Below are 18,425 nucleotides of genomic sequence, written 5' to 3' on the forward strand. Positions count from 1 at the left end.
ACCCAGCTTTGATGGGCATTACCAGGAAAGAAGTCCCCCGTAGTCTCAGGTGTCCTACTTTTGGCCACTTCTTTCTCTACCCATAATCTACTTTGTACCTTGTACCTCTGTGAACAAGTACTATTTGTTGGTGATTTAAGTGTAGATTTTGATCCAATTCTATGCAGAGGTGAGTTGCTGATTGGGGTGCAGGGGACTGGTCAGGTGAGGTGTGTCCCTAGTTTGACCTCATCTCTTGTACTGCATGCTGCCCCTCGTTGCCATGGCTGGGGACATGAAGGGCTCTTCCATGGGAGCCTTGCTCTTCCCCAGGTGAATAGCAGTTCTTCTTCCTGGTGCCCAAGCAAGATGCTCCTGCACTTTTGATTTCTCCCAAGCCTTTTATTGGTGAAATGATTTTATTTTTAAGAGCCACCTTCATGTCCTCACTCCTCTTTCTTAGAGTAGGACAGAGAGAGGAGGTAGCAGACACACTCCAAGGTGTCCTTTCCTGGTGACCAGTAGCCAGTGCTCCAAGCAGCCCTCTGCCCATAAGATCACCTCTTGCTACAAATCAAGAATTGTCTTTGTCTCCCTCAGCAACCTCGAGCTTGTCTGGAGTCTTAATTCTGAGGCCCCAGGGGAATTCCCCATGGTCCCTTTCTAGTGTCCTTTCCAGCCTTGTGGCTTGAGCAAGCTCCGCTTGTTGCTGTGGCTGACTCCTGGGACACCCACTATGGGGCTTCTTCCAGCTGTCCTCAAGGAAACCAGGAACCCTGAGGACCCCCAGCACCAGTGCATCAATCTCCATCTCTTCTCACTGCTTCTGGTGAAGTAAAACTTACAGTCAGGAGAGTAAGATACGTGCTTGAAAAAACAACATTCTGATGAACCTTTGCTAATGGCATCCTGGTTGCCTCAAATTCCTTTTCATTTTGAGACTGGGAATACACAAATATCCAAAATATCATTGGTACCCTGACCATTCTGGAAGGATCATTGAAAGTAAGAAGGCAAAGAAACCACTTGGATTTGGTCACAATATTAGAAGCATGATTTCAGCTGTCTGCATCTTCACGACTGGTGTTTTCTCTACATTTTCACTCACTGAAAAGCATCCTGACATAGATCACCTAACTCCCAGTATTACATTTGGCATCAGCCTGGTTTCCAAGCAGGTTAAAACAAAATCACAAAGCCAGAGGAAGCATTTGAAGAATTTAAATTTTATTTCTAGGAAGGGAAATTATCAAAAGATGCAGCTGCCTGGGCTAATGGGATTGTACTCACCGGACAGTCTAAAATGAAGGTTTTTTTTAAAAAATTCTTTTCATAGAGGGAACTTTGGGTAAAAATAATGAAATGGTTTTAACATATGGCTTTGGAAATGTATTCATGTTTGTTCAGTGAGCGATTTCCTGTGCTGAAGGATTGTATTAATAAATACTCTGTCAGCAAATGGAATTTCAAAAGGGAACCTCTGAAAGGCTGATTTTGAATTGCGTCATGGAACTTGCTGAAATGTTATGCCTGCTCTTCCTTCTCATTTGATTGCTTTGCAAAGCCCTTAGAATTCAGTCTAAGAGGCTTAACTGACTTCAGTTATATTGGGGTGCCCAGCCCAAAGTACTCAGTATTTCAGTAGAATGTCTAGTGCTCTCAAGTATGTATTAATTGTGTGTGTGTGTGTGTGTGTGTGTGTGTGTGTGTGTGTGTGCATGTAAGAGAAAGAGAGCTAGAGAATATATTTCACCATTGGTGCCAAGTCACGCAACATTTGGAAGATTCCATTTGCTTTGAAATTCCACAGAAGTATCCTTGTACATGGACACTTGTGAAATATAGAGGATTAAATTGCATTAGAATGAGAGGAGTTCTTTTCTGCTTCTCTTTTTCTTTAATATCTGTTCACAGACTAACATAATTGACCATTGGTTCTTCATCTTGAGGCTCAGCCCAATTCAGTTCACAAATGCATGTTGAGACCCCATTATGTCAATCTGGCCTAACCGTATAGGCTGAGATTCCTACCTTCAAGGAACTTCAAGATAAACAATGTGTCCATATGCTCACTACAGCACGGAGTAACAGTGCAGTCAGGAGTGTGGGTACCAGGTGCAGGGCTGTAACAAAGAGGGGGACATGATTAGCTGTAGGTACCTTGGAATGCAGCAGGGCTCACAGATTCCCACATCCTCAGTGGCCAGGTCACCTGGACTGGAATAAGGTAGGGATTAGCCTGGGCATCCCAATGCAGGGATGAGGTTATTTGTGTACTGTACAAAGCTCCCGCCTTTTTGAGAAGATGCTAAGTCACAGGCACTCCTCCAAGACCCATTGCAGACATCCATCATGAATCAGCCATAGTTCTTTTCCTTGTTTATCCCTGATGATGGTAAACCACGCAGTTGATACTGTCATATGAGGTTGTGGTCAACAGGACACATGTTGACTAATACAAGAGGTTCTGTTTCAGGAAACTGAGAAAGAAGGTGGGAACTCTTGGAATCTGTGAACCCAGGGACACTGGGGCTCCCGAAGACCAGCATCCATTCTTTTCAGAGACTCTACATGGGTAGTGGGAGTGTTGGCCATGCTGCAGAAGCACTGGGGGAACAGTTCTGAGAGCTTACCCCAAAATGACCAAGGCAAAGAGCAAGCTATGAGGCTTTTCTGTGAAATAATGGAAGTGAGGATGCTGGAATCATTGGAAATGCCCTTTAGATGGAAATAATTAGTCATTTTTAGTGTCTCTGTGTCCAGTGCCGTGTCCTCATTTCTGTGTCCCTCCTGGGAACTGTGGATGGGCAGTTTGTGTTCTAATGGAGCCGTAGCAGCTGCTCCAGGCATCCAGGGGGCCACCTGGCTAGGTGGAGCTTTCTTTCATGTCAGAATCAGAGGAGGGAAAATAACAACAAAGTTCTGGCTTTATGAGAGAACAGCAGGAATGGTGCAACAGAGAAAGAGCTTCAAGGGAATAAATGAATCACAGAAGTCTCTTTTAGGAGTTTTTACTTTTGATTAACCTCAGACATGGGAAGAAAAAAAGGAAAAAATACTAAACAAGAACAACAGCAATAACAGCAGTTGCCCTTTATGTGGGCCGATTTTCTCCTCTCATTTCCTGCGCGTATTTTCCCTTCCTCCGCCATATTGGTTGGTGAATCTTCCATATCTTAGCAAAGAAATAATGACAGTGATGTGTTTCCGTCATGGTGTCTGTACCTACCCACAGGAGAATTTAGCAGAAGGTGTTGATGAAACATAGGTTCTTCGACTTCTTTTTTCTTTGGTGGAAGTTGGCCCATGTCAAGGAGGAAGGCTACTGACAGCTCCAGGTTTGCTTGCAGAAGTCAACCTACAAAACCAGTTCCGCCTTTGAACTTTTTCTGGAACACTTAAAAAACACTGTTTGCAGAGTCACTTCTAAGAACGGGAGTGAAAGCCAGCTTTCAGTACCTCAAAATAAGTGGGAGGAAAAGGTTAAGCACAAATACTTTAGAAATTTGAAATGTTTTTATATGTTATTTTTATCTCATTGTAAAAGAAATGCATGCTCATTGGGAAAAAAGAAAAAACTTGTAGATACAAAGGAACATTGTAAGTACAAAGAATAAAACCCAATAATTTTATCACTCAGTTATGCCATGAACATTTGGTACATTTCTTGTCATTTTCATACTGTTAAAAATTCTTATGTATGCTTTTTAAAGAGTACATAGATTTAGCCATTCATGTGAGATTAATATGTATAATAATCCCCTCCCTTTTCTGCATTAGGGTTACTTTTGATTCTTGCTATAGTGTTCTGACAACCATCCTTGTGTCAAAATTGGTGGTGATACTGCTTTTGCCTGTGTCATTGGAAGAAATTCCTAGAAGGAAAATTCTGGCCAAAGGATGTTTTCAAAATTTAAGAAATCCTCTATATATGAAGTACATCCTTATAATATGGCAAACAAAATATAGAACATTTCACCAAGGAAACAAAATGGGCTTTTGCTGTGGTACAGTTTTGCCCTACCCCTGAGGTACACAGAATTAAAACCTGGTCCCAAGCAAGGAGATTGAAAGGTGCTGTGACACCTTAGAGGATCTGAGGTCACCAGATTGGTGCTCTTGGAGGCTGTTCTCCCACAATCCTTGAGACAGCTCAGGAGCTGTTAGGAAAGAAGCAAGTCTGGCCCTATTGGCTCTCCTGTGTCCTGGTTCTCTTTGGGATCATTGTCCATCCACCTTGAACCTCTAGAACTCTGACCTAAGTAGAACTCCTTTTCTTCCCAGGTAGACTATTTAGGTATTTCCTTATGATAACGAAGATCTGATTTGTAGAACCATCATGCATTTGCACTTTCATTCAGGGAACATTCACTGAGTTCACGGACTGTAATGGAGACACCCTTATGAACGTGAGGACCGGGTTTGACTAAAGGGAGAAGTCAATCAAGAACCACAAAGATGTTTTCAGGGAATGTTCAGTTGAGAGTTCAGCGCTCCTCGGTGTTGCTGTTGAGAATGACAGGTGAGAAGGGGGCATTACCACTTCCTTGGTAAGAAGAGGCCTCTCACAGAGGCCTCTCACAACCAGAAATGAATGGCCAAGGAACCCCTAACCCTAACCCTCTGCATGCAGAGGTCCAGCAGGTACACAGGCCAGCAGGGACCTCTGTGAGGGGAAAGGAGGTAGAAACATGCCGAGATGTAGTGGGGCTGGCCCCAGGGGTTAAGGAAGCGAACACATGAGTGCAAACATTGACAAGGCTTGGAGGCAGGATGACCCACCTGATTCAGTGAAAAGAAAGGTGTCGGCTTCTAGTGGGGACAAACACCCTAGAACAAGAATGTTCTGTGCCTGACCAGACCAGCAAACTGGAAAAGGAGTCACTGAGTCAGGGAGATTGCAGTGCAGTTAAATTCGAACAATTGTTGGAAAAGGGACCTGAGTGGCTAAATGCCCTACACAAATACAACCAGAAAGGGACACAAGCCAGTAACATTGGGAAACTGATTCAACAAATTGTGGTAGATTCATAGTCTAAAATACTATGCCATCATCTCAGTCATGGTTGGGAAAAATTCTAATGACACAAGAGAGTGTTGATGGTACTGTTAATTTTTCAAAAATATGAAACTTTATCGTGATGGTGGTCATGCTGGCCAGCTATTTCCTCATATCCGTGTTTGGGGGAGTCATGGTCTTTGTGTTTGGGATCACTTTTCCTTTGTTGCTGATATTCATCCACACGTCCTTGAGACTTCAGAACCTCAAGAACAAGCTGGAGAATAAAATGGAGGGCATCGGTGTGAAGAGGACCCCCCAAACAAATCCTAGAGGCTTTGGAACAGCAGGAGGAAGGCATCAGCAAACTCACTAACTATATTAGCAAAGTGAAGGAATAGACCTTTCCCCTGGGGACAGGGTTGCAGCTGAAATTGAGTTGCAGTTTGTCCAGATCTACTTTTTGTTTGTGTTTTTTAAATAGGAGGTGCACGTTTTACCACCCAACTACCTATGGCAGCATGCATGTGCTGGCCCCACTCCTAACATCTCTGATGTCACCGATCCGAGTCCTCAGAAACTGAAAGCCAACCACCCTCCTGTTGTCTGAGGTTTCTGGTGTGGTAGTGACAGAGAAGTATGGATTCTCCAGCAACAATACTACTATCTCGTAGGGAAAAAAATAATTGTAAAATATCAAGGCAATAGAAGTCAATGAAAAGGCTGTCAAAGGAAAAGAAAAATAAATAAAAAGAGGAAAAACTGTCAAGTACATGGCATCGTGTGTTAGCCCATTTTGATTCCTTCCTGGCACCTTCTCCAAAATTCCATGGGATAGTATTGTGTGAGGTATTGATTAGTTTAGTTTGTATTATTCTTCAAAAATCAAAGATGATTCTATTGTTTTGCTGCCTGTTTGACTTGCAGTATAACTGGATAAGCCAGTTCTTTATAATTTGTTTATGAATATAAAAGTAGCTGTTTAGGAGAATATTTTGTTAAATTTCTGTAAATTTTTGAAATGCTGGTAATGTGTGTTCACCAGCAGGTATTTGGTGCAAATTTTGTTATCTTCCTTGAGGTTACAGATGTGTAACCCATATTATTCTTGGCTGACTTGTTAAAATACAAACAAAATGAAATCAAGCTTAAGTTCTAAAAAAAAATGAAACTGTAGATATTAGCACAGTATATATATATATATATGTATATATAAATATATTTAATATACATTCATAAAATATCTTAGAATAGAGTGGTCCACATGCTAACATTGGCTGTGTCTTGGTAGTAGAATCATGGTTATCTTTAATACTTTTCTTTGGCTTTTCAAATCTTCCAAATTTTTAATCATACACGCATTACACCTCTAATCTGAAAAATATGTAAAGACTTCCTTGAATGCCAGAATTAAAATGATTTCACTGTAGAGGTTGTGAAGGAGCAGCAGTAAAATAGGGATATTTGAGAGAAGAGCATTGAAAGGGCCCAGCTAACAAAGCCAGTGCCATACAAGAAGCCCAGAGACTTGATCAAACATCTTTCTAGAGACTGAGGAAAAATACTTGTGAAGAAGCAGGAAATGGGGTACCCAGCAGAGAAGAAGCAAACTCCTGCCTCAACAAAAATGCATTAGCCTATGTCCTTGAAGAACGCAACCCACTGTGCAGTTGTGGCCACGGGGTTGTCAGCTGTGAGAAAGAAAGGAAAAAGAGAAGCTTTACTGTGTATCTCAGGATACTTTAGAGAAACCAAAAATGCTGTTCTGGGCTGCTGGGTGAGACCTTGCAAGAAAGATGGTCAGAGGTAGAGAAAATTTCAGGTGACAGTGACAACAGATCAATCATGGAATGATAAAATGGTGGCCCTGCAGGAAGCATGCCACTTTGTCCATGAGCAGATGGGAAGGTAAAGGTGAGTCTGTGCAAGAGCCCTTGTCCTGAGGGGTCCTAAGTCCCTGTCCTTCCTGCCTCACTACAGGTTCCTCTCTACTCTTGGACAAAGGTGGCTCACTGGCTGATGCCATGGACAAGTCTGCTGGGCCGAGAGCGTCATTGTGTGAGGGGACTGATTCCCTGAGCATATCCGTGCTGTGGTTGCTACCCCTCTTCCACAGGCAGCAAATGTGCCCCAGGTCCTTCTTCAAGTTCCAGCTTCAACAGAGAGTGTAGGATTGCAGGGGACAGTGCCTCTGTACACTGACACCTCTTCTCTCTCTAGCATATATCTTCCCGACCCTATGGTGTCCTCATGGTTGGCAGGATGATAAAGTCAGTATTTGGGAAATGTCAGGGTGTATTTGGACTTTGCCTCAGACATCACCGGCCAGACTGGTGATCCTTCATTCCAGTCCTGGGTTCTAGACCTTTTAGTCCTTAGGCAATAGGAAGCGAGTTGGGTTTCCCAGGCAGCCGACAACCCTGGCAGTGGGAGCAGTCTTGTTTTGATGCATGAGTGAGCCAGGAAAGCTTGATGTGGGAGTGATCAGGGGAAAACAAATAGGGAGCAGCAGAGCGTCACTGGGGAAGTGTCTCATCTGCTCTCCTTGCAATGCTTGGGCCACCTTTCTGTCACTTCTAATCACTGTGGGTCATGCTTTTGAGAGGCAGAAGCCCACACTTTCCACTTTGGCAGCCTCTAAGGCAATCACTGTGTGGCGTGCACGTGCTGTGGCTGTGGGCATGGGGACCTAGCCTTTCCCTTCCCACTTCCAAAGTCAGTCATCGAGTTCTGTTTCTTGCATATTCAGTGACCTTTGCTATCATCCCAGGCCCTGTCATGGTGGAAAAAATTCACAATGTGAGCTTAAGAAAGCTCCCAGAGAGCTCCCCGCTCCCTCTGTCCTTAGCTTTGCTGTACTGTATTTCTAACAGTGATCATGCCCTGTGTTTTAGCCTCTCCATATGCAACAAGCTGGGAAGCTTTCTGAAGCTTTTTAACTGCAGTGTTATTGAGTATAGCACCAGGCAAATTTCAAAGCCCAGTAACTGTAGGACTTTGGTGCATTTGGCCTGTGGATTTATCTCATGCCATTTTTGTTGGAATTCATCCAATACATCTTTGGTTCAACCCCAGTGATATTAAGCCCTGATGAAATTATTCAGGCAGAGGGAATGAGTCAGACAGAGGAAAAAGAGCTGGATTGGGGTGGCAAGGTGGACCTGAAAATTCCTTGACAACACCTTTCTGTAGGACAGGAATGGGAAAATAATGAAGATTGTGACTGTTCGATTTCCCTTGTGGGTGAAAGGTTGAATTGAACAAGAAGGGGACAGAAGAAGGAGGAGAAGGTAGAGGAGGAGTAGAAGGGGGAGGAAGAAGAGAAGAAAGAGAGGGGAGAGGGGACAAGGAGGAGAAAGGGGACAGGAGGAGAAAGGGGAAGAGGAAGATGGAGAGGAACAGTAGCAGCAGTAGTGGCAACCAAACCCCAAAGCAGCAGTATGTCCTGATGAAATGCTTTCAGCATCTCGCACAACACAGAATAAGAAGCTTATCTTCAATGGCACTTTGGCCCAGTGTCTTCCAAGAAAGGAGGAAATAGGCTGTTTGCTCATAGCCTGGATCCCTTGTTCTTCTCCATATGTGAAGCCACAGCTGAACAGCTTGCAGGTCATTACCTGGCTGGCTCTCGGCCACAGAGTTCCCAGTAACTGGCCAGTTGATGTTATGTTGTTGTAGACTTCCTTCTCTCCCATGTATCTCTGTGGAGCACACTGCAGTGTTTTGAGGATAAATACGATAACGATAAATAGAATCGGAATGAGAGGCTTAGATGGGGAAGGCATCCAAACTGGAGGCTTGCCATGGGTGGGTGCCATTTTGGTGTGACTGCTCTAACTAGTCACCAGCTGGGACTCTCAGCACCTAAAGTAAGGCTCAGCATTTTTTCTAAGTCCCTAAGAAAGGCCAATCCTGGAAGTCTAGTGCTGGGACTAGAATTTTGCCAGCACTGGCCTGGACTTGTGGGTAGTTAAGAGAAAGAAAATAGAGAAAATGGAAACATGGGTAATTCTCTAGTTTATGATGTTGCATGGAGTTTTCTTGGGTGAAATCAACATGCAATGAATACTGGTTGTGTACATAAATCAATGATCATAGACATTGGGATTCTTGGTTTCTGTGACATTGGAAAAGAGTAAAAGAATTGAAGACTGAACAGGTAGAAAAATTTCCCAATTCCCCTTCAAGAAGAGGAGTCCTAAATTCCCAGTGGCCCTTTGAGCTGTCCAGTATGGAGCCCAGTTTCTTAAAGATGTTGGTCCAGGAAGGTAGCTCAAGGTGAGAGTTGCAGTACACTCACCACCCCCTTTTGTTGCTTGCTTTGGCTTCTGTAAGGTGAAAAAGAGAAGAGAAGAGAGGAGAAGAAGAGAAGAGGAGAGGAGAGGAGAGAAGGGAGGGGAGCAGAGGGGAGGAGATAGCACAGGAGGGGAGAGGAAGGAAGGGGAGGAGAAGAGAGGAGAGGCGAAGCGAGGAGAGGAGAGGAGAGGAGAGGAGAGGGGAGAGAAATTGACACTTTCAGCAAGGACTGGCTTTATTGAGATAAAAAGTGTTGCTGACTGGGTAGTGCTAGAACAGCAGCTCTCTTATAGAGTAAGGAGTTTGTGAGGATAGCAGAGAATAAAGAAGCTGGAAACCATTTGGAGATCAAGCCATCCAGTCCACGATCCCCTGTCTGTCTTGTGTTTATACAAGGTTCCCTATGCTTTTGAAGCTGAGGGCCTCTTGGTCTGGAATGGTGTGTTCTATAGACAGGAATTAAACCAGGTCAGTAAAGTAGAGGTATTGGTATTTGTTTTACAAAGCTAAGAGGATATGAGGAAGAGTCAAAACTCACGGGAAGATGTTCTTCAGAGTTTTCCTTATAGCTCCTATCAAGGACACCCCGTCATCGTGTTTTTCCTTGGCCTTTAGTACCACCTTTGTAGCATAGAACATGTCAGTCAACTTCCCATCACTATTACCAACACCTGAGAGAAGCAAGCTATAAGGAGAAAAGGTGTTTTTTCTCTCATAGTTTAGGAAGTTCCCATCCACAATTCGTTAGCCCCATTGTCCTCTGGCCACTGACCAGGTAGCGTGTCATGGCAGAAGCATGAGATGAAACCGAACTGCGTGCCTCAAGGCTAGGAAGCAGAGAGCACAAGCAAGGGGCTGGGGCCCCACAGTCATCTTCAGGGGCACATCCTCAGTGACCTAGCGACCTTGCACTAGACCCTCTATCTCCAAGGATCCACCACACCCTTTAATGCCAATGCCATCCTGGGGACCACAGTCATAACACCTGAATGCCCAAGACCAACAGTGTCATTCTGACAATGACATTTAGATTTGCAATCTCCTGTTCTGAAGAAAATGAATGAACAGAAGGAAAAACAAGTCTTCATGAGATTCTACTTTAGTTCCCTAGATAGGGAGTATCCAGTAGAGCTCTTATTTAATGCACTGGAAGAAAGTCCAATGGAAATGACCGATAGGATGACTTCATAACATGTAAAATTCCTCCCTGTGAAGCTCACTTATGAGCAGGATGAGTGGGAGGGCATTAAGCTGGGAACTGTTTGAAACACACATGACCTCATGGAATAAAAAGACAAATATTCCTAATATATAAAGAGTACATACAAACTGATGAGATAAACATCAAGACCCAAAATAGATACCCAAGTAAAGGACAAACAGATCTCTAAAGAGAAAATGCAAATGGCAAATCAACATGCAATAGAAGTCCGGTCTCACTGGTTTTAAATAAAATGCAAACTGAAATAGCAGAGGGATATCATTTCCCCTATCGAAATAACAAAGATTCTTCAATGATGGACTAAGAACTGGGACAGTGAGACAGAATGTCCTGTGCTATGGGGAAGCACAGTCTTTCTGGAAAATGACCTGCCCCTTTGCATCTAGAGCCTTAGAATACACAGTTGCCCTTTAACCCAGGAGTTTGGCTTCTGGAAATGTATTTTGAGGAGGTCATCTGAGATGTGGGACCACGTCCATAGATAAGATATTCACAGCAGACAATTGCTTTACTTAAATAGGCCAAAGTGGACCAACAATAAGAGTAGCACAGTAATATTGCTCATCCATTCTGCAAAATGCAGAGGCATTAAACTGGACATGCATGACGAGTTGTTCATGGGAAACTCTTAATATAGAGAGTCAGGTAATTAAGTAATTCATGCTCATTAATGTAAAAATGCAGGAAAATATCACTCTGTATGCTATTTCATTTGTATTTTTTTTATATTAGAAAAAGGCCAGAAGAAAATTTTCTAAATTATCACATCAATTATCTTAAGGTAATGAGAGTACAGGAAACTGGTAGTTCCTTTTTAACTATTTTCCCTTGGGTTTTCCAGAAAGGGTGCTTTTTTTCTTCTTAAAATAGAAGAAAAAGAATAGTCCCTCCTAAGTGCCCTCAGTCAGATCAATGACCTTATGGTTTGGCATTATCTTACAACATGTACTCAATCTGTGGACAAATAACCCATAAGTTATGTAACACACTATGTTATCCTTCTCTTTCTGCCCTGGCTGCCAAAGACCTGAAGACTCTGGTGTTGAGAGTGTGCATCCGGTGTGCTGTTATGTGCATGCAGTGTGCTCACGGTGACACACCCCTTGCTAATCCTTCATTGCTCCTTGCACAGTAACCCTCAGAGCTGCATCCTTTCACGGCCAGTGTGTTACTTCAGAAGCGTGTACACTGCTGTACCTTGACTGTGCTGCTCACGGTGTGACTGAATGACAGACGCCACCCAACAAGGAACTCTGCATTTACTCTGGGAGGCAAACATTTATCACAGCCTCAGTCCCGTCCCCCACGTAGCTACCCAAAAGCACAGGGGGAACCAGTGCCTCCACCATACCCATACCACTCATTTTTCCTGAAGAAAACCTAAACAGGTTGTCTAGTTTGCACTTTCAAAAAAAATCTTGGGGTAAAAAAACTTTCCAAACTAATGGTGGCTCACCAGAATGTGTACCTTCAAAGTGTCCAAGTTTTTGCACATCAGTCATAATTTACTAAAGCTTAAAAAAAAAAAAAAAAAAAAAAACAAACCTCTTGACTGTGGAGTTCTGTGCAGGGATTTCTGCTTTCTCCCGGGCTAAGGTGCTGAAAAATCTGTGTGCATTTCAGAGAATTTGTTCTGTCCAGCGAATTTTCCTATTATACTCCAATACCTGGAGAGAAAACTTAAAGTGTAAATAAACCCATGCTCTTAACACACTCAATTTAACACACCCAAATAATGTCTGAAATTAAAGAAGACCCGCCAGGCTCTCTGAATGGGACCTTCTGTCCTGTGTTTCCAGAGGTGAAAGGGCATATCATGGTAGCTGAGCAAGACACAGGGGGCAGTCAAGCCTGGCCTTTGTCTCTTCCCCTGATTAGATCTCTGAGTTTGGCAGTGATGCTGAACTTCATCGGGCCCCTGTTTCCTCACTGGTAAACAAACACCATATCAACAGGCAACCTGTTCCATGTTTGTGGTGTGCCAAGGAGTAGGACCGTGTGCTCAACATGCACACAGACTCGTTTCATCTCTCACTGCCTCCCTGAGGCGTGCTGCTTGGGCTCCTATGGCCGACGAGGAAACTGAGGCACAACCACCACCAAAGCAGACAGATCGTTTGCTGAAGTTCATGCAGCTCAAAGGTGGCAGAACAGATTTCATTTTAGGGGATCTGGTCCTAGAACCTGAGCTTGTCGCCACCTTACCTTGGCTGGAAGTACTGCCCTAGTGGGTCCCCTGACCATTGGTGACAAGGCACTGATGCAGTGACTAATCCCACTTCACCCCTGAATCTGGACTGTGGCATCCAGCTAAAACTGTCATTTGGCATTTCTCTAGAGGGAGTTATGAGCACTTTACTACACCTGTGATCAGCCTGAATAAAATTCTTCCAAAGATATACTTTTTAATAATATCTAATATAGTAAAAGAATGAATATTAACTTATAGGCCAGAGGTGTGATTGATAGATACTATTATTGATTATCTTGGTGGGTCACAAATTCCTTAGAAGAGACAAGCTCAGAGGGACCTGACACACACAAAGACAGTTACATGGAGGTGGGGCAGTGGTTGGAGAGATGCTACCACAAGCCAAGGGGTGCCTGAGCCTGAAGAGGTCCCCCCTTGAACCCCTGGAGGGAGTGTGGTCCTGCTGACATCTTGACTTTGGACATCTGGCTCACAGAAATGGAAAAGGATGAATTTTTGTTGTTTTAAACTACCTGGTTTGTAGTGATTTGTGATCACAGTACTAGGGAACTATTGCAGCACCTTATCCCCTAGCAGACTGAATGCATTTCTGTCTGTTTTTATCAAGACAACCACATGTGCTTCCTCAGGTGGTAAAGGACTTGTTCAGGTTCTTCTACAAAATACCCATCACTGAAAAACTAAGTGGAACACACTACAGAAATGAAAGTGTTCAGATCACATTAGGATGTGGCTTTTGCAGGGTTTGCCCTGTTCATTTTAGGATCTTTGCTCTGAGTACCCAGAGATCGCCCCTTCAAACATCTTTTAGAGTGAGGTGCTGACAACTGAGCCCCAAACAGCTCCTTATCCCCATTTTATGGATGCAAACCCTGGCAGACTGAATGACTAACTCATTTGCCCTTTGACATAGCTGAGAACTGAAAGAACATTCTGTAGGGGCAAGGTCATCGCTGGTAAGAAATGTATCATTGTAGCCTTGGAAGGAAGCTTCGGATGGTCATTTTGTTGATGGGAGATAAAGTATATTAATCAGTTTTCTTGTGCCTGAGACATAATACCCAACACCCACGGTTCAGTTTTAGAACATGCTGGCTCCAAGGCAGGACCATCATGGTGGAAGGGCTTAGTTCATGGAAGCCAGGAAGCAGGGCAAGGGAAGAGTGCCAGAGCCCAGCGGGTGAGGAACCAGATAGCACCCAAGGCCACAACTCCATTACTTCCCCAGACACACCCAGGAATGTACTTTACTAAGCTGTTTGGCATTTCTTAATCCAGTGAAGTTGACATATCTGATTAATAGTCACAAGAGAATTTTACTGATCTCACTGTGCCCAAAAATATTCATTATCTACTACAAGAGGTATCTACTGTGACTGGGCAAGTTTGAGAAACTCAGAAGGTGTGACAGTCCCAGCCTCTGCCATTATGGGGTTCATTAGGGAGAGATGAGCTGTTTGTACAGAAACAAAACCAAGCCAGGTGTTTGCATGTGACAAATACACACCAGTTTTGAAGGACAGGGCACTCCCTGGGAGTAAGAACCTGTTGTATGGCCCAGCTTCACCCCTAACACCTCAGTTGTCTCTGAACAAGGTTTGTCATGTCTGTGGACCTTCAGGTCCCTAGCTGCAGAGTGATAGGACACAGTGTGCTCATTGATTACTGAGCTCCCTTCTGGCTCTGGATGAGATCCTTGTAATTACAGTGGCTGGCACTGGGCTGGAATGTGACCTCCTTGGATCTCTAGTCAAATGAGACTCTACTTCAGAATCCCTGAGAGTTGGTTTCAACCTTTCTAAGGTCCTCATGTGATCCTTTTTCTGGTTACTTGAGTTCATCCTCCATCCATAACCCCCTTGTTGAGTCCTCAAGGCTGTCACATTGTTTTGGTTACTTTTCTCTCTTTGCTGAGACAAAATACCCGACACCCAAAATTAAGGAGGGAGAAGTTTATTTAGCTTACAGTTTGTGGAGGTTTCAGTCCATACTTGGCTGGCTCCAAGGCAGAGTGGCACATGGCAGAGGGCAACCGTTCACGGTGGTGGAAAACAGCAAAAGCAGCAAGAGCAGGAGGGTGAGAACAAGCCCCTTTCCCTCCCTTATATTGTAAGCAAGCTATCCCCACCCAGGAGGTGTGTAGCACTCACACCATCTCCACGCCCTCCTTCTGCACAGGCTCGGGATGAATACAAAGTAAGGACCCCACGCCCTGCTTAGTCACTTAATTAGCTTTCTAAACTTCTCAAATTGACACAATGAACAACATCCTAGAGTGGTAAGGGTATGTCCTTTTCACCCCAGGATGTAGAACTGCTGAGTCACTTAGCCAAGCCTCTAGCTTCCTCAAGTTGGCACAATGTAGCAACCATAACACACATGTTAGGGTTTGGAAGACAACAGCTCCAGCTCCATAGTAGGTTTTTAATGTGTGGCTTACCAGCCCCTGAGTCCACTTCTGATAGGTTTCAGTGATTTTGCTCTAGAGTCAGCCGGGTGGAGGACTTGGTCACCAACATCATAAAACATAGCAACCCTGATCTTGGCCAGTCAGACAGGCACACCCACTTGCCCTTGGAATTTGATGCAAAGACAGGGGAAGAGGAAGAAGAAAGAGGGGGTGGTCTTGGTGGCAGCTTCTCCCACTCTCCAGATGCAGCAAGTCCCACTAAGGTGTCATGTCCACTCTGAAGGTGATGACACTGATGCAAATGGTGCTGTGCGCATTAGATTTGAGGCATAAGTGAGGGAAGAAAACAGACCTATGAATGCCCTTAAATAGCAACAAATTGAATTTTATTCTGAAAACAGTCAAGGTGACCAAAAGGAAGTGTCATATTTGCATATGGTAAGGAGTTGCTTTCTCAGCTGTGTTGAAAATAGATCAGAGACAGCTTTGGGTTAAATACAGTGCCATGTATATGTTTATCTTTGTCCCCTCACAAAACACATGGACATGATAATAACAGAAATAAAAGGACATCAAAGAGAATGGAGAACAATGAACAAAGGAATGACAAGCTGTCCGGGGATAAAGAGTGACACCTGATCCCTGGACTAGGGACAATTGGATCCTTGCTTTTCAGGATGGAAAGGGGGAGCAAGCTGATCCACACCACAGACCCTTCAACCTCAAAAATCAAGGTGCCAGGGCTCCCTGAAGACGCAGACTTGAGGAAGGGATGAAGACAGAAGAATCTGTCGAGTTTTTATCGGGAACAGTCACATAAACTTCTAGATGTTTTCTCTCACTGTACCACACACTCAAAGAACTAGGCACACCCAAGCCAGCGGAAGTCCAGAGGTGCATTCTCTGAATTAAATCAGAAACATTGTGACCATAGTACCAGCCCAGGCCATACTACAAAGATGAAAGTGAAGCCTCCGTACAGAATGGTGAACCCTTGCTTGGCTCCCGGAAGCGGAAACCAGTTCTATGCCGTCTATGCAGGAAATTAGAGAGATGGAGGAGTCCCACTGAGGGAAACTGATCACCTTAAAACGAAATACCTGTGTCATCCCAGCGCAGGAAATCCCTGAGAGGTCATTGGCTCCCTGTCTGGTCACAATGCCGTGAGCCCCAGAGACACTCTGTTCCTCTGCAAAGAGTTTTCCGTCAACTCAGCCCTCAAACATGAATGAACAACAAAGGGTCATCATATTGGAAGGGGCCGGTCACAGACAGGAGTGAAAAAGGAGGACAAAAAGGAATTGGAAGGAAACAGAGACCGTGTGGCCTGCATGGAGACATGGAGAAATGATAAGCGATAGTCTTGGGTATACAAGAAGTTACTGCACTGCAGGATGAGAGCGGCATGCTATAAAAAAGGCACATTCAGAGAACATAATGGAGCTCTTGGAAATAAAAATAAAATGGCAAAACAAAAAGTTCTATAAAGTAGTGGCAGCATAAACTTGAAATGTCCTAGAAAGTAGGATAAACCTAGAATGAAATGGTACAAAACGGGGAAATTCAAGGACTGGCCTGTGAAATCTAAAACCCAGATAAACAAGTGTAACAGGAACCAGAGAAAATGGAAAGGAAAAAGGAATTATCAAAGAAAAATACAAGAAAATATCCAACTCACAGATATGAGTTGGAAAAGACTCGCTGGGTGTCCAACACCCTAGATTTTAAAAGGTCCTCATGGAAATACTATTTCTCCTTAAAAGAAGCAGAAGTCTGTGGAGAAATGGTTGCTTCTAGGGCTGCAGCTTAAAATGTGCAAGATGGAACATTCTGTCAAACCAAACAAGAACACAGTTATTGGAGTCTGGGTCATGTCTGTAGGACGCAGGAGCCAATTTGGAGAGATTCCTATTGGCGGGAGGTGTGAGATCCCAGCATCACTTGGAATAATGACCGCGGTGAGCCAGATGTGTTTTAAGCCATGAGTTCGTAATGATTCTTCAAAAAAGAACAACTAATTGGCCACCTTTGGAAGATGTTAGGGAGGCAACTCATTATTTTGAAAGCTGCCCAATAAAGAAGAATCAAGTGCTTATTTTGTCTTTCCTGTAAAACTGTAGCTGAAGTGAGCACACAGTGGCAGGGAGCAGGTTTCTCTTTAATTGCAGCTAAGAAACGAGGAATGAAAGCAAAGGAGAACTTTGCTATGTCAAATCCCACAGGAAAAGGAAGGGTTCAGGCCAACATGCCTGACTGTGGCTCACCTCACCAATGCTACAAGCTGATGTTTTGTGCCTCCTAGTAGGGTACATGATACCCCCTCACCTATCGGTGGCACAGACTGGGTAGTAAAGAGCTAGTTGCTCATGGTGCTGCCTGTTTGAGACAGAAGAGGCTGAGGCTCAGTTTATATTGAGGGGAGGGATTAGGGATCTGGCATCAAGTCTTTAGCAAGGGATTTCTTTGATATTTAATGGGTAGCCCAGCACCTCTGAGAGAAAATTCCTCAGTCTCAGCCTGGAAAGAGTTGGAGCATGGACCCAGCCATCCATCTGTCAGGAGACCAGCTCTTCTGCCCCTGGGGCCACCTGAGAGGAGGGCAACTGCCCGTCCCTTCCCTGCCTGTTCGGTGGGTAGTCATGTGCATGGCTTCCTCTTCTGCCTCCTGCAGGTTGACACCAAGACCACACAGGCTCAGGGGCATGGCCACAGGTCTCATGTTGCTTAGCTTGGTTTCCAGCAGGACCTGACCTTGCACCAGGGCTTGAGATGATCTCAGGAAGCAGAGTGAAGGAGTGAGCAGGGGAGATGAGAGTCAGTACCACGCCAGGGAGGGAATCCCTGTGGTGGGTGGCTGGGGCTCGTCCCATGGGGACCTCTGGGGTACTGAGGACCACACCTCGGTGTCTCCTATCCAGGACCAGAACGGGAGTCTGTTTCCCCATTGTGTGATGATTACCCTGGAGTCTTACTGAGCATACTTTCTGGCTAGACATCATGTGCAGACTGGGTGAGCTCGGGGCTCCCATACAGAGCCCATAAGAGGCATGGCTCAGAGCAGAACAGGCCCAACCTGTCCCCATCACTGGGGGTGCACCCACTGCACTCGTCGTTGGGGGTCTTTGTGGGCACGAGGACAAACTGACTGGACTTGCCTCAGTGGAACAGGTGGTGGCACAGGTATCATGCATCAGGGGAGCAGGCGGTGGGGTGCAAGGGCTGTGAACCCCAGAAAGAAGCGGGGGCACGTGCTCAGTGTGCCTCAGGGATCTGGTCGCTGACCTGGGCTGTCCTCCTCCTAAGTTTA

At 44.6% G+C, this 18,425-nt stretch overlaps 1 protein-coding gene and 1 long non-coding RNA gene across 5 annotated transcripts in view; one reads left to right on the plus strand and one right to left on the minus strand.

The window, feature by feature from the left end:
* Slc24a3 (solute carrier family 24 (sodium/potassium/calcium exchanger), member 3) overlaps nt 1-18,425 on the plus strand; it is a gene marked incomplete at its 5' end in the record, with an annotated part of 452,308 nt that overhangs the window by 171,181 nt on the left and 262,702 nt on the right.
* On the minus strand, nt 394-14,710 carry LOC106148096. 4 transcript variants are annotated; one of them, XR_001233244.1, is made up of 4 exons: nt 12,042-13,781; nt 3,209-3,337; nt 2,011-2,102; nt 394-802 (listed from the first exon to the last, which is right to left on the minus strand). It is a non-coding gene; the product is annotated as an uncharacterized LOC106148096 (long non-coding RNA). The 4 variants fall into 4 exon arrangements; XR_001233243.1 differs by having other exon boundaries at nt 394-805; XR_001233242.1 differs by lacking the exon at nt 394-802 and adding an exon at nt 14,675-14,710 and having other exon boundaries at nt 1,842-2,102; nt 12,042-12,163.

This window comes from Chinchilla lanigera, unplaced genomic scaffold, assembly GCF_000276665.1.
Source record: "Chinchilla lanigera isolate Chin_1 unplaced genomic scaffold, ChiLan1.0 scaffold00014, whole genome shotgun sequence".
NCBI classification, from domain to species: domain Eukaryota; kingdom Metazoa; phylum Chordata; class Mammalia; order Rodentia; family Chinchillidae; genus Chinchilla; species Chinchilla lanigera.